This window comes from Felis catus, chromosome B1, assembly GCF_018350175.1.
Source record: "Felis catus isolate Fca126 chromosome B1, F.catus_Fca126_mat1.0, whole genome shotgun sequence".
Lineage (NCBI taxonomy): Eukaryota > Metazoa > Chordata > Mammalia > Carnivora > Felidae > Felis > Felis catus.
In genome coordinates, this window is record NC_058371.1 from 41,719,838 (window position 1) to 41,734,676 (window position 14,839).

Genomic DNA, 14,839 nt, shown 5'->3' on the forward strand with positions numbered 1-14,839 from the left:
CCTCCAGGGAGGCCCAGGGCCAGAGCCTACAGCGGCGAGGGGGTGGGCGGTCTCAAGGCCCAGAGGCAGGCTCCCTCTGGTGTCAGGGGAGGAACAGGACACTGCTGTCCAGCCGGCAGCCTCAGGATGAAAACAGCCTCAAGCTCTCAAGAATCAGGCAGAGAGGCTGTGCGGGCTTTGCCTTGCAGTGGTTTGAGCCTTGTAGGAAGCAAGATGAATTGGTGAAGTGGGCATCACAAAGTAAATTCATAGTTAAGAAGTGCACGTGCGTAGTCGCTGAGTAAAAGGAAGGAAACACGGAGGTCTGTGCTGGGCCAGCTACGGGCCGGCAGGGGGTATTCAGGGCATGTCTCTGTGCTAACCAATGCATTCCGAGCGCTCTGCCCAGCACTCCGGCAGGCACTAGGGAGTCTATCAGGAACGACATAGGTGTGTGTGTGATCCTTGTCCTGTGGGAAGTTGCCTGGGAAGACCAGCAGCCCCTGAGGCAGCCCAGCAGAACATGTGTCTGAGGAACTGCCAAGACAGAAGGTGCAGGGGGAACCGAAGGGGAAGAGAGGACAGCAGGTGCCAGGGGCCAGGCTGCCCAGGTTGTGAGACAGGCCTGAAGGGTGGAGAGAGCTGGGGTAGCTGAGGGAGAGGAGCGGGTAGGTAGCACAAGAAATGACAGAAAGCCAAAGGATGTCAGAGCCTGTCTTCAGAAGGTGAAAGTGCCTACAGCCACAGAGAGAACCTCGAGAGATTCATCAGAGGAGTGGGCTAACCCAGGGCAACCTTGTCTCAATCCCACTGCCATTGTCCCTTTCCATCCAGAACGACACTCAGCTGACTTCACATTTCTGCCCTCAACTTTGGTGCCATAGACTGCACTAGGACACAGCAAGTTGTTGTGGGCGTGATGGTAGTAGGTCCTGGATGCAGGGTACACATGGTTAGCCTTACTTGGCATGGTCAGAGGATTCCTCTTGGGGAGAGGAACACCTGAGAAATAAATAGGATCCCACCAGGTGGATGGAGAGGTGAGAAGGAGGGCAGCCACATTTGCAAGACTCAGAAGCATGAAACAGCACAGTGTGTCAGAGCCCTATGAGTAATACTTGGGTGTTGCTACATCTTGAGCACATGAGGTTTGTTTTTGGGGGTGCGGGAGAGAGAGGGGGTGGAAGTGTCCCCAGGTAGGGAAGGACCAGCTGGCCAGACTGAGGAGCAGAAGGGTTTTAGGCAGGGAAAGGCAGTCACATTTGCATTTAGGACAAAGGAATTGTGGAATGGAGGGTGGGGGTGAGTTTTGGGAGAGGCAAGGCTGGGCTAGAGAGGCTGGTCCTGAAGTCATTTGCTGCGGTTTGGGTGAGCAATGATGAGGGCCTGAAGGGAGACTGTGGCAATGGAAGAAGAGAAGGGGACAGCATCAAAGGGTGATGCTTTGACTTCTTAAGTTATACTTGATCAGGCAAAAATGAAGAGGAATTTTTCATCCCTTAGAGGAGACGCTGACAGGTGACAAGGAAAGGTCACATGGGTCGATGACAGAGAGAGCAGTGCTCCCCACTGAAGACAGGACAGGAGCAAATGGGCTTCAACAACAGGAAAAGGATATAAGCTAGACTTTAATGCCTTAATGGAGGGATTGTTAAACACGGGGACAGGGTCAGCAAAGACGGCTATGGACTAATTCTCTTCTCTGTAGAGTATTCAAAAATCAGTCTGTCCCCTGACAGAAAAGTGAGCAAAGGGTGTGAATAGGTAGCACAAACATAGAGAAAACAAACACAAATGTCCAGAAAAAGACGTACAGGTGTCCAACCTCCCTAATAACTAAAATATTACTTTAAAAACAAGGTATCCTTATCCACCTACCAGCTGAACAAAAAGGAAAATAAAATGCCCCATGTTGTTGAGATGCCAGGAAGTGGACATTGGCAGACGTAGCTGATGGGAAGATCATTTGCAAACACGGGAGTCATGTCTCAAAAAGATACCCTTTAAACCAGTAAGCAGTTCGTCTTCTAGGAATTTTTCCTACGGAAATAATCAGAGCTGTGCAAAATAGTTCTAATCAAGGATATTCCTTTCAGCATTATTCATTATAACAAAACATTGTATGGGGGGATTAATTAAATCTAATATGGCTCATCCATAAAATGGAAATCAAGGAAGCCATTAAAGTTACATTGAATAATATATAAGGATATGGGAAAATGCTAATAATGTGCATCAAGTAAATATAGGCTTAAAAGTAAATAGAGTAGAAATGCAATTTTGTAAAAAAACAAAAAACAAAAAAAATGCATACAGTCCTGAAAAATAGAATGGAATGCAATATATCAGAGTGATAACAGTGGGTATCTCTGGGTTTTAGGAAACATGTGATTCTTTTATTAAACTATTCTGTATTTTCCAAATTTCTTAGAGTAAATAAATGTGTTATCTTACACACCAGACAAACTTGCTTTTTAAATCAGTTACTCAAACCACAAATGCTCTGGCAGGGACTATATATGTAGCAATGTGTCAGGCACTATGCAGCCCACTAAAAGTCCTAATATGGGGCACCTGGGTGGCTCAGTCCTTTAAGCATTTGACTTTGGCTCAGGTCATGATCTCACGGTTTGTGAGTTTCAGCCCTGCATCCAGCTGTCTGCTGTCAGCAGGGAGCCCGCTCAGGATCCTCTGTCCTCCTCTACCTCTCTCTGTCCCTCCCTACCCCTCTCTCTCAAAAATAAATAAACATTAAAAAAAAAAAAAAGTCATGCCAGCCAGGTGTCCTCAATCCATTTGGTGAGATCAGATAAATGCACCTGCTAGTCACATGCTACCCTGCGAAAAGTCTGCTTCAGATGTTGAGGGTGCAGGATCTCCGTGCAGGGAATGGTGCCCATGGGCAGTGGCAACCTTCCCCCTTCTTCTTCACCTCCTCCCCCTTCCACACACGTCCCCAGCCTGTCCCTTACAGTGGTCAGACCTAGCTTAGCCCGCAGCGGGTGTGTTTACATGCATCTGCAGATATCCTAGGTGGACAAGTTGAAGCTCAGAGAGGCTATGACTGTGTCAGGGTTGCCCGTCTCACGGGTGGCAGAGCTTGGTGGCAGGGAGCCCATGTACCCTTTCTCGAGGGGGCCATTTTGTAGGGCTTCTTGTGTTATTGGGGACAGCTGGCAGATTTCCAGCAGGAAGGTGTGGAGCCGCCCTCCCCTCCTTCCCAGAAGCCATGCCTTGTGTTTGATTCACTTATTAATTGAGACTGAGCGAATGCGTTGACGGCTGTCATGCTTAGAGGAGGGACTGTGGGTGCAGGGGTCTCCGGCGGTGCCCTCGCGGTTCTGCATCCTGCCCCCTCATTTGCTGCTGTTTTTCCAGACCGCCTTTGCCTCCTGAGCTGCTTTCCTTTGTTACATAAACTCTGGGCAGCCCGAGAGTCCCCCTCTCTGTGGCAGTCACAGCCGGCTGGCCCCGCGGTGTGTGCCCGGGCTGCATAGGGGGTGACTCCGAGGGGCACATCCTTGGGGCTTTCACAGGCTTCACTGGGAAAAGGGGAGAAGCCTGCTAGAAGGTGGGGCTGGGTGAGGAGCGGTGCGGGCCCGGCTGATTTGCTGCTCTATTTATTTTGATAATAACGCACGTTTGTACGGTGTTTTGTGCTCGCAAGCCTCAGAGGCGGAAGGGGCAGGCGTCCTCATCCTGATTGTGCACAGGGGGGATTGATACTGGGAAAGGCAGAGCCACTTGCCTCGGTTTGGGTGGCAGAAGAGCTGGCATGGAAGGAGCCTGCAGACACCCCCCTACCTCCTGACGGACAGGGGCTTCTTGCTGGCCTGCATGTCCTGGGTGCAGTGATGGGGGACACAGTACCCCGTGGGGCCCTGGCAGATACTTGATGAGTTGATGGTGGCACACACGTGAGGTGACTTCCAAAACATGGGTGCATCTGGCTGAGTCCTGCCCTGAGGCCCAGTCCCGGAGGTGCCGAGAGAAGTGGATGCCAGTGAGAGAACGTGTGTGGTCACCAAAGTCTGGTGGAGGCAGAAGGGCCTGCGCCCTGAAGGATGAGGGCAATTTGGACAGAAGGAGGCACATTCTGGGTGTGAGTGGCCATCTGAGGCCAAAAGCCAGCATGCGACGTTGGGAGCTGCTGAGGGGTCATGTGGCTCAGTCAGGGGGGGATTGGGAGAGTGCCTTGGCATCTCTCATCCCAGGCTTTGCTTTATTTTTGGGACTCCCTCCTATGTAATAAGCTGGGCACAGTGCCACTGGGCGGGAGGAGGAAATGAGTCGGGGTTCTCATGTGGATTCCCTCCTTCTCGCTGCCTCTCTTGGTTTTGCTCCTGCTGAACATGAAATTTCCCTGTAGGGTTCTGGGAAGACAGGAAGGGGGATTGGGATGGTTCCTATTCTGCCAGGCCTCCCCTGCCTACCTGGAACTTCGGTTTTCCAGAATGGGAGAAGGGGAAGGAAAAGTTATGAGCCAACAGGGAAAGCAAGAAAAAGGGAGCAGGGTCAGGGAATAGGTGGGGAACTCAAGAGGGATGTTTGGAAGTGAGGTAGAATTTCTAGCAGACTGGAAAGCAGAAGCATAGCCTCTGTCTAAATTGTAGATTTTTAAGTGTGATAAGACACAAATAAGACAGGAAAAAGAGTCTGAGACTACCCTTTACTTTCAGATTTTTAAATGTTTGTTTGTTTATTTATTTGTTTATTTATTTTGAGAGAGAGAGAGAGAAAGAAAGAGAACGTGAGCAGGGGAGGGGCAGAGAGAGAGGGACAGAGAATCTGAAGCAGGCTGTGCGCTGTCAGTGTAGAGCTGATATGGGGCTCGGTATCATGAACCTGAGCTGAAACCAAGAGTCAGATGCTTATCTGTCTGAGCCACCCAGAGGCCCCTATTTTCAAATTGTTAAGCACTTGGTCCTCAGACTCATTTTGCAGAGGAAACTGCGGCATGGTGTGGCCAGCAGTCAGTGGGTAACCCTGGTGGTGGATTGCAGCCTGATGCTCTCTGTCTGCTGTGCCACCCCCTCTGGGCCCAGACCTGGTGACCATGGGGGTCTGTGGGAGAGCAGGAACAGGACTCTCTCTGCCTGCAGAGTGGCCCTTCTCCATTTCTGCATTCTGCTTTCTCCCCATTTCCAGGAGGCTCTGCAGAGAGGTGCTGGGAGCAGCAGGAGGGCAGGCTGCTTGTCGCTGGGGACCAGGGTGCCTGTCCATTCCCTGGGACAGGTCAGTGAGGGATGCCACAGGCTACTGGGCCGGGAGAGCTTGAGGCCATGGCCCTGTTCTTTGATTTCACCGTGATGGAAATGATGTGCTTCTCTCTCTCATCCTTCAGTTACCTTAACAGGGACGTGAGCTCCTGAAATGTTATGTGTTCATTTATTCATTGCTCAGAACATTAAGAACTGACAATCACAGTTTTCTAAGCTTTTAGAATGAGTAGTGGACAGAACTGACCCAGTCCCCATCTACTCAGAGCTTATATTCCAGTGGAGAAGACAGATAGCAAACAAATAAGTCAATATGTAGGGAGGCTGATATGTGAAAGGGGGGAAAATGAATCAGAGCAACGGGATGGAGTGTGTGTGTGTGGAAAGGGTATGTCCAGGAGGGTCTCAGTAATAAAGTAACACTGGAGCAGAGACCCAGGGCCATGGAGGGTGATCCATGCAGATATTTGTGGGAAGGGCAGTCCACGCCAGGAGAGGCCCTGAAGCTGGAGACACTTATAGTGTCAGATGTAGCATTGAGGTCGAGGTGAGCTTCATTGAACCCCTGGAAAGTTTTGAGCAAAGGAGTAACATAGTGTAGGATTCAAAGGGATCAGTCTGGCTGTCTGGTACATGCCCTGAGAGCATACTATAGTAGAGCTATGTGGAGGCAATGATCCTGGCAGAGCGGGTAGTGGCTTGGATTAGTAGTAGCAGTGGGGAGTGAGGAGCCCTCAGAGTCTGGATATATTTTGAAGGTGGAACCAGCTGGATTTCCTGATGGGCTGAATGGAGGGTTTGAGAGAAGGAGGATTCAAAGATGACTTCCAAGACTTTTGGCATGAGATGGAAAAGTTTGTGGAAGGAACACACTGGGGGAAACAGGAGGTGAGACATTTGTGTTAGGGAGATGTTAAATATCTAAATGAAATGCCTGCTAGTCAGTTGGGTTATGTGTCTAGAGTTCAAAGAAGTTTATGCTAGAGAAAAATCTTGGGAGTTGTCAGTGTATTGATAATATTTAAAATATGGGACCAAAGGAGATAACCTCGAGAGTGAGTGTAGATAGAGAGGAGGTGTAAAGACTGAATTCTGGGAACCCCAATATTTACAGATCTAGAATAGGAGTTGGCAAACTTTGCTGAAGAGCCAGATAGGATTTTAAACTTTGTGGGGCCATGTGGTCTTTGCTGCAACTAGTGCCCTTTGCCTTTGTAGCACAAAAGCAGCCACAGACAACATATAAATGAATGAGTGTGGCTGTGTTCAGTGAAACTTTGTTTACAGAATCAGGCAGTTGGCCCGCGGGCTGTGTTTGCTGACCTTTGTTCTAGGACTCGAAGATGAACCCGCAGATGAGACTGAGAAGGAGCAGCCTATGGGATAATGTTGCCTCAGAAACAAAGGGAAGCATTTTCGAGGGGGACTGGTCATCTGATCACAGACTGCTGGTGCGTGAAGTAGGTGGGGACTGAGAATTGAACACCAGTGTGGAAGCCATCACTATGCTGATGGTATGTGAGGGGAGGCCCTGTCGGTGCTGGTTGGTGGAGAGGCATTGGAGATAGCACATGTAAACAACCTTCTGGAAGAGTGGGGTTGTGAGGGGTGCAAGGAGATGGAAGATGAACTGTAGAGGTGTGTGGGGTCAAAGTAAGGATTACCCCCTTAAAATGGGGAAAATATCAGGGTGTTTGTATGCTGGTGGAAACCATCCAGTCAAGAGCATGAAGGTGACATAGGAGAAGGCGGGGAGAAGTGCTGGGAGATGGTCCCGAGGGAGGAAGGGAGGGGCTGGGATCCAGTGAATGGGGCGGGCATGGCCTGGCTGCTGAGGGGACAGCCAAGGGGGAGGGAAGGACAGCCATGGTCAGAAGGCAGTTGGGTGTGTGGGTGGACGTGGGGTGTGGTGGGGTGGGTGGAGATCAGAGCGGTGACTCTCTCCTGTTGTTTCATTCTGTCAGTGAGTAGGAAGGAACATCAAGGGCTGGGAGGTGGGGAGGGGACCTCGGCCAAGAGCCCTGGAAACAGATGTCCCCTGAGCACAAGGGAAGTGGGACGTGAGATAGTGACAGAGGGTCTGAGTCTCTAAATCAAAATTAAAAGCTTTGTGCCGATGCCATCACTTGAGCTTTTCACTGTAAAAGGGGCCCTGTAAATTCTGAAGAGTTATGACTGAATTAATAAGGCCAAGATGAGGTTGTGGATGGAAAGTCCTCAAAAAATAGTCTCAGATTCCCATGGGCCTGGAGCTGCCTACCCAGGTAGCTCTTGTGTGGCTGTATTTTTTTTTAATTGAGCTATAATTGACATATAACATTATATTAGTTTCAGGTGTACAACATAATGGTTGATATATGAATATATTGTAACATGATCACTATAATAAGTCAAATCCATCATTATGCATAGTCTTTCTTTCTTTCTTTCTTTCTTTCTTTCTTTCTTTCTTTCTTTCTTTCTTTCTTTCTTTCTCTCACAATTGAATTCTCAGAAAATGGAATTGCTTATTGGAGTTTCTGTAACTCTCCTCTGAAATCAGACAGTTGTGTGAGGTGAGAGAGATTGCTGGCCTGGGGTTAGGGAGAGTTAGGGGAGGCTCTCTGCACTTTTTTCCCTTTTCCTCCTAAAGATTTTTTATTTGAGACTTCTTATTTTTTTTTTTTTTTTTATATCTTTTTATGAGGCAGAAGAGAGGAGGGAAGGAGAGGAAAATTCTTTCTCTAATTTTTACCTGCAGACATTATTCTGGGGAGAAAGGGACCTACCGAAGGTCCTTGATCTAAACGTGGAGTAGAACCCATAAGGTGGGGGCTGAGCCCTCTGGTGTCTTCCTCTCAGACGCCCTAGGACAAGGGGAGAAGTCCTTGCAGTTTAAGAAGAAACCCCTCATGTAAACTAGGAAGAAATCGAACATCTCCTTAGTGCTAGTTAGATGCCTGAGGGAAGAGAACCAGCCCAGGAAAACAGCCCAGGGGGAAAGCGGGATTGGTGGAAGGAAACGGACACTGGGGGCTTTAGAAAAGAGAAGAATCTAAGATCACAGACCCAGCAGAAAAGCAGGGTGGGTGACTTACCTCCCAGACTGTTCTGTGTGCAAGACTGAAGGGGTAACTTCAGTTTGAGGGCAGTGGGGGGTTGCTCAGGGGACTTCCGGAAGTGTACCAAGGGACCAGGTTTGCCTCTATGTGCTGTCAGGACAGTCCAGGAAGGTGTGTGGCCTTGTACAAAACCTGGCACATATAGGACACACACCTGCCCCCGGGCCCATCTGTGTTTCGGAGACGGCACTTTTCTTGGACGGCCAAAGGTCCAAACACTGTGCACACTTAGGATGTGAGGTTGTTTGTGTGAGTGATAAAGGCAGCAAAGAGTGTGTGGTTCAGGGCTGACCGAGGAAGAGGACGCATTCATCTTTTCTCCAAATCTTATTTATGATGGTCTTTCCGAGATAAGGTAGAGAATATGGAAACACAGAGGTATAGGTGCCCAGAGTCCACCTAAACCCAAGTTATTTCCACAGGCCTGGCTTAAGGAGTCCGTGTGGCTGTTCCAAACCTTAGTTTCCCCCCTCTCAAATACCTAATGATACCCATCTCATAGATGGGTTGTAGGGATTAAGTGGAATAGCAGTCATCGAGTATCCCACCTAGTGCCTACAATATAGCAAGGTTGCAGGAATCTGTGGGAATGCGGGGTGACAATGGTGTGGGTGGGAGGGGTGCCTTCTCTCTAAGGCTGGGCCAGGATGGTCCCGGCTAGCGGGCTGTGGTGAGCAGCAGCCAGATCATGGATTCCATGTGGTTCTGCTGCAGCAGCTATCCCAGGATGGTTAGTTAAAAGGTCGGAATCCCTGTTTCTGGGTTTCAGAGCTCAGATGCTTCTTCTCAACATTGCTGGTCAAGGTACCAGAGAGGAACAATATAGAATTGCCAAATAGTGCAGTGCCTTCAAAAAATAAATCTTGGGGAAGAAACTCTGAAAGCTGCAAGAACCATAATATTGAGAGAGATTTAAAGGGAACCAAAATCCCTGCAACGCATAGAACAGCAGGAACATAGATTTCTCACACTAATCAAGTGATTTGTGGGAAAATCCTATCCATCTCCCTAACCTGAACTGAATCAAGCAAATGATGGCTGCGAGTTGCAGAGTGAGCTCTGAGGCAGGCTCAAGGCTGGTTTATGACCCTGCAGAACTTTCCTGCGGCATGAATTCTAGGGCAAGCAGGTACCTCCCGAGGAGGGAGCCTCCCCCCTCAGCTGGCTCCCTTCCAGCTGTCAGCGTGAGGCAGTTTGGGAGGTAGGAGGGTGTTCCCCTACCTGCCCGAGCATCTGGGGCTCTCATCCTTCGAGAGGTTTTTGCCTGTGTGGGGGGGATGGGTCCCCGAGGAGTGACGGTGGTGGACAGGTACCGGCCTGTGCACTTAAACGTGGCACTGACTTAGGAGCTGTCTGTCAGGAGGTACTCCTGTCTCTGTTCGGAGAGAACACTTCTTGCTCTGCCTCCTGCACATGAAGGAGTGGATGCCCCAGTAGAATGGGCCCTTGCCAGAGCTGCGTTTTCTGGCCCTTCCATGTTGTCTGGCCCCATGGGGTTGATATGAAGTATCACTTTTTTGACTGTGTGTGGATATTTCCCAGTCTGGGTTTAGTTAAACTCCAGGGCATTCGGAGCAATCTCAAGCAATCTCAAGCGGGTTTAGGTGAGGCCAGTTTAAACTTTTTGCAACATGGAGAGGAGACATTTGATGTGTCACACTTGATGTGCAGGGAGATGGGTGGGTGGTTGGGCTGGGCTGAGGAAGGAGGGGCTGGGGGGTGATGTGTGAATCTTGGCACAAGCCGGTAGTGTCAAAACATCCAAAATGCTGAGGGCTGTTTTTCTACACAGAAAAATAACATTCATTAGAGTTCAGAGAAAGAGAAATACAGTGGCTAGAAACACAAGAAAAATGTGTGACTCTAGCACTAATCAGCAGAATCGAACAGGTAGACAGATAGGGCTTTCAGGCTTCGATCCTAGCTCTGAAAGTTAGCTGTTCGAGCTTGTGAAAATCACTCAGGTGGGCCTCAGTTTCTCCTCCCGTAGTGCCTGGCTGAGGGGCCTACCTTGCACAGGGATGCCATGTGGTGGTGACGGAAGGTCCAGTCGAGCTTTACCGCTGATAACAATTCCAATAATAACAATAATAAAAGTGCTAATTAACATGGAAATGAGACGCCATTTTTCCAGCTATAAAATTACTGAAGGTTAAAAATGACAGTCAGTAATGTTCAGTGTCATGGAGATATGATAGAATGGTATCAGGCCCTATTATTAGAACTGTAGTTGGTGAGGCCTTTCTGGTAAGCATGATTTTGGGGAGTTCTGTACTTTTGATTTACCTCTAAGGTTCTATCCGAAGGAGATAATCAGAGATGTGAAGACATAGGAGTGTATAAAATTGTACACTATGGTGCTATTTATTTTTCTGAAAAACTGGAATCGGCTCTCTCCCATCACAGGAACTAGTTAAATAAATTATGGTACATCCATACAGTGGAGTAGTAGGCAGCGAAATAAAAATATGTGAAGAATGTTAGTGACATGAGACAGTGTCCAAAAAGCTGTAGGTTAAATATCTTCTAAACTTGCCTAATGAAATACATACCTGCGTGCATAAACATGAATACAGTGCCCCAGGAGGCTAATAGAGATTCTCTCCAGATGGTAAGATTATGGATGTTTTTTGTTTTCCTTTTGATATTTTCTTATGCAGTTCTAAACATCTTACGGTGAGCCTTTATGGATTTTTATAGTAAAAGTAATAAAAATTACAGAGAGAATGTGAACTCCAGCATCCTGAGTAGATCAGGTTCTTGGCCTCTTTGGGAAGTGGTTCTCTGTGGATCCCGCCTTGTGTGGATTCCCCCGGAAGCCTGTTGGGAGGCTGTGTATGGATCCTTCTCTGCCCCCTCCCTGACCAATGTGGAAGAAACAAATGTTGTGGAGATAAAAACAGACATTTAGAAATGAAGAGGCAGAAGTGGGTATGTTGTGAAGACAGAATCAAGCAGAGTGGAAGCCTGCCCTCGTGTGCTGTCAGCCCTGAAATCCAGTAGCTTCCCAGGAGCCACAGATGGTAACAACCCACGTGTATAGTCACTACCAAAGCCATAGCCAGACTGAAACCTGCTGCCCTCTTTCCTTACGGTTGTCACTAGGAAACCAGAGAGAGGTTCTCTTTTTTTGAAAAAAAAAAAAAATTAACGTTTTAGTTTTTGAGAGACAGAGAGAGAGAGAGAGAGAGAGAGAGAGAGCGAGCGAGCGAGAGCATGAGCTGGGGAGGGGCAGAGAGAGAGGGAGACACAGAATCCAAAGCAGGCTTCAGGCTCTGAGCTGTTAGCACAGAGCCCGATGCAGGGATCAAACCCACTAACCTGAGATCATGACCTGAGCTGAAGTTGGATGCTCAACTGACTGAGCCACCCATGCACCCCAGGAAAAGGTTATCTTAAAACAGCAGCCCTGCCCACATCATGCTCGCAGAATGTGGGGGCTGGACATGCCAGGGGTGACATAGGAAGGGGCAGGGGTGTCTCACAGGACACAGCTGTCCCCAAGCCTGGGCCATGTTCCAGAGGTGTCTTACCTTTTGCATCATGTGTGTTGAAGGATGGAGCATCTGAACAGAACGTTTGCAAATTTTAGAATTCATCAAGTGCACTCATGGAGCTGGCTGTTTAACAAAAATAATTCTTTTATTCAACAAATACCTTTAGAGGACACGTCATGTGCCAGGTCTTGGGTTAGGTGCTGGGTATCCCCTGGTGTGTAAAGCAGAACCTTCAATCCTTGTGGAATTTACTCTTTGCTTTTTTTTTTTTTTTTTTTTTTTTATGTTGGACAATTTAGCTCTGATATAGATCTTTCAAAATCCAGAATTTTTAAAATATATTGGTTTTGCTTAAAGTAGGACACACTTGCTTTAGGTCTGCGAAATATTGTAGAAATAGTGAGTTTTTTTCTCTTAGTGCAGATGTCCCAAGTGTTATATAAGTTTAAATATTTTTCTTTAATTCATCCTTATGACATCTCTGAGAGATGGGGCAGGAACGGGGAGCTGCCTGCCTTCAAGTGAGGTGCAGGAAGGGACATTTTTGGCTCTAACTCTGGCCCTGCTGAAAACATTCCAGGGCAGCTGCTAACTTCAGTTCAATGAGGCTGTCTGTCTTGATTGACTGTCGATGGCCACTGGCCACTTGGAGGCCCTTTGCTGAGGAGATGCTGTGTGTTCTCTGCCCTCTGAAAACCATTCATTCATTCACCTCAGAACTTTTTTGTTTTGTTTTGTTTGTTTTTTTAAAAGTTTTATTTATTTTGAGAGAGAGCGCATGCACAAGTGGGGGAGAGGCAGAGAGAGAGAGAGACAGGGAAGAGAGAATCCCAAGCAGGCTGCCGGTGTCAGGCTGTCAGCAGGGATCACCTCCGAACTTTTTTAAACTTGAAATACACAATGGTTATTGTGTTATTTTTTCATTCCACTCAGCACCAGAATCAGGTTCCCGGAGATCTTCTGAGGAACAGGATTATGTTTAGCAAATGTAAATTGTAACTTTTATAAAGATGCGGCCTTCCTCTGTACAATGTGTTGTGACTTAGGTTTTTCCTGTCTGATTTGGAATGCACCCAGATGTTTTGCTTCTTTTAAAGATCTGACATGGCCATGGCCGGCTCTATAAATAGTACCAAACATCAGCTATAATGCTGGCATAATGCTGATATTTTTTCCTGCCACCCACGGAAAGTCTTGGGAGAAAATTCTGTCTCTCTCTCTTTCTCTCTCTCTCTCTCTCTACACACACACACACACACACACACACACACACACACACACACAACTGTAATTATAGTTATATTTATTTATTTTAACGTTTATTTATTTATTTTTGAGAGAGAGACAGAGCATAAGCAAGGGACGGACAGAGAGAGAGGAAGACACAGGATCCAAAGTAGGTTCCAGGCTCTGAGATGTCAGCACAGAGCCTGACATGGGGCTTGAACCCACAAACTGTGAGATCGTGACCTGAGCTGAACTTGGATGCTCAACTGACTAAGCCACCCAGGCACCCCTAATGATAGTTATATTTAGACATGAGTAAAAACCTGAATGTGTTCAAACACTATGTATTTTTTTCTTTTTATTTTTTAGGAATTGGGTACAAAGGACTTACAGAGCTTTCAACAACAACAGAAAACAAAATGACTCTCCCAAGTATCTCCTATGTCCAGGCAGAGTACTCCATTAACTTGCTCCCTGTCATCAAAACTCATAGTCCAACAAAAGGACAGTTTTATTAGTAACTAATCCTGCCAGGCTTCCTGGGCATAATATATAAATAATTCCTTTTATTAATTCCTGGAGATTCTGTCTCCTTTCCCACTCATGGCTTGCCTCCCTACAGCCTGACCAGCGGGATCTTACAAGCAATGTGTTGGAGGAGGTCCTGTCCTTCTCCAGCTGGGTGACCCTGAGCACTGTGGGTGGACTTCTGGCCTCTGGGGGTAGGAGGGGAGCTCATCTGCATGCGGCTCCCAGCCTAGCTGTTTTCTGGGGCCCAAGCCCTGACTGCCGCCCCCTCTCATGCCCTCTTCCACATCTGGTAAAGACACCACATATCACACACAGCACCTGTTTCTCCATTGTTCTTCTTAAGTTGGACATCCCATAGTTAATAACTAGTATTATCACTGCCAGGGGGTGCTGCAAACGCCAGTATGCTGCATTGTAGTTAATACTTTGCAGACACACGCTCATTCATTTCTTTTTATCTAATGGGCTGCAAGCACTAGTGTGCTGTATTGTGTTTAATACTTTTCAGACACATTAGCTGTTTCTTTTTAACCGACCCCCTTGTCTGGACCAAGTTTACATGCTCCTTATTCTCCTTGCTCAGTGTTTCATGTTCTTATAATCACACTCATCCCATTGAAGAAGATGGTGTTGGGCAGAGGCAAGACTCAGACTCAGCGATAGCTTTGTATTAAGTATACCCACCTGGACACCAGATTTTATGTGCATTCCCATAGGTGACATTTGGACAGGGAGCCAGGGGGTGGGATATGTTTGCTGAGGGAGAATCAGGGAGAGCTAGAAACCCGAAGGACAGGCATAGAGACTGGTGTAACAGAGAGGAAAGCATTTAGTTTTGTTCCTGGCTGTCCTGATACCTTCCTAGATGCTGCAGGGGAATATAGTAGCCAGTTCCAGAGACAGACACAGAGTCAATGCATTGATGATCAGCAGGTGCATGTTCTTTCTCTTGGTGCTTTCATCTGCCCTGCTCCTGACATTCTGAGTGGTACAGATGGAAAGTCCAGTAGGAAAATGTGAAGAAGGGGAGACATTTTTCTTCTGTTGAATTATGAATACAAACACCACCACCTTCTTGGGTTTTGCTACTAGGATAAGCCATGTCAGAAGCCACACCTGCTGCAGCCAGTGAGGACAGTTGGGAGTTATAATTAGGGAAGGCCTTGGGCCACTGATCAGATACAAGCACTGAAAAAAGTTCCAGTAGCCAAAAGACATTCATGTGCAAAAGTGTAACCATTAAGAAATTGTGTTTAAATTAAGTATGCTTAGCTGCCCTGGGAAG

At 47.5% G+C, this 14,839-nt stretch overlaps 1 protein-coding gene across 9 annotated transcripts in view; it reads left to right on the forward strand.

Moving 5' to 3' along the window:
• ZMAT4 (zinc finger matrin-type 4) overlaps positions 1–14,839 on the forward strand; it is a 348,048-nt gene that overhangs the window by 5,659 nt on the left and 327,550 nt on the right. For 7 of the 9 annotated variants that reach the window (XM_045055515.1, XM_045055518.1, XM_045055519.1 and 4 more), the window contains one exon: positions 5,128–5,214. The exons of the other annotated variants lie outside the window; for them this stretch is intronic. The gene's annotated coding sequence lies outside the window, so the exon portion shown is untranslated. The remainder of the gene's footprint in view (positions 1–5,127; positions 5,215–14,839) is intronic. 9 annotated transcript variants of the gene reach the window in all.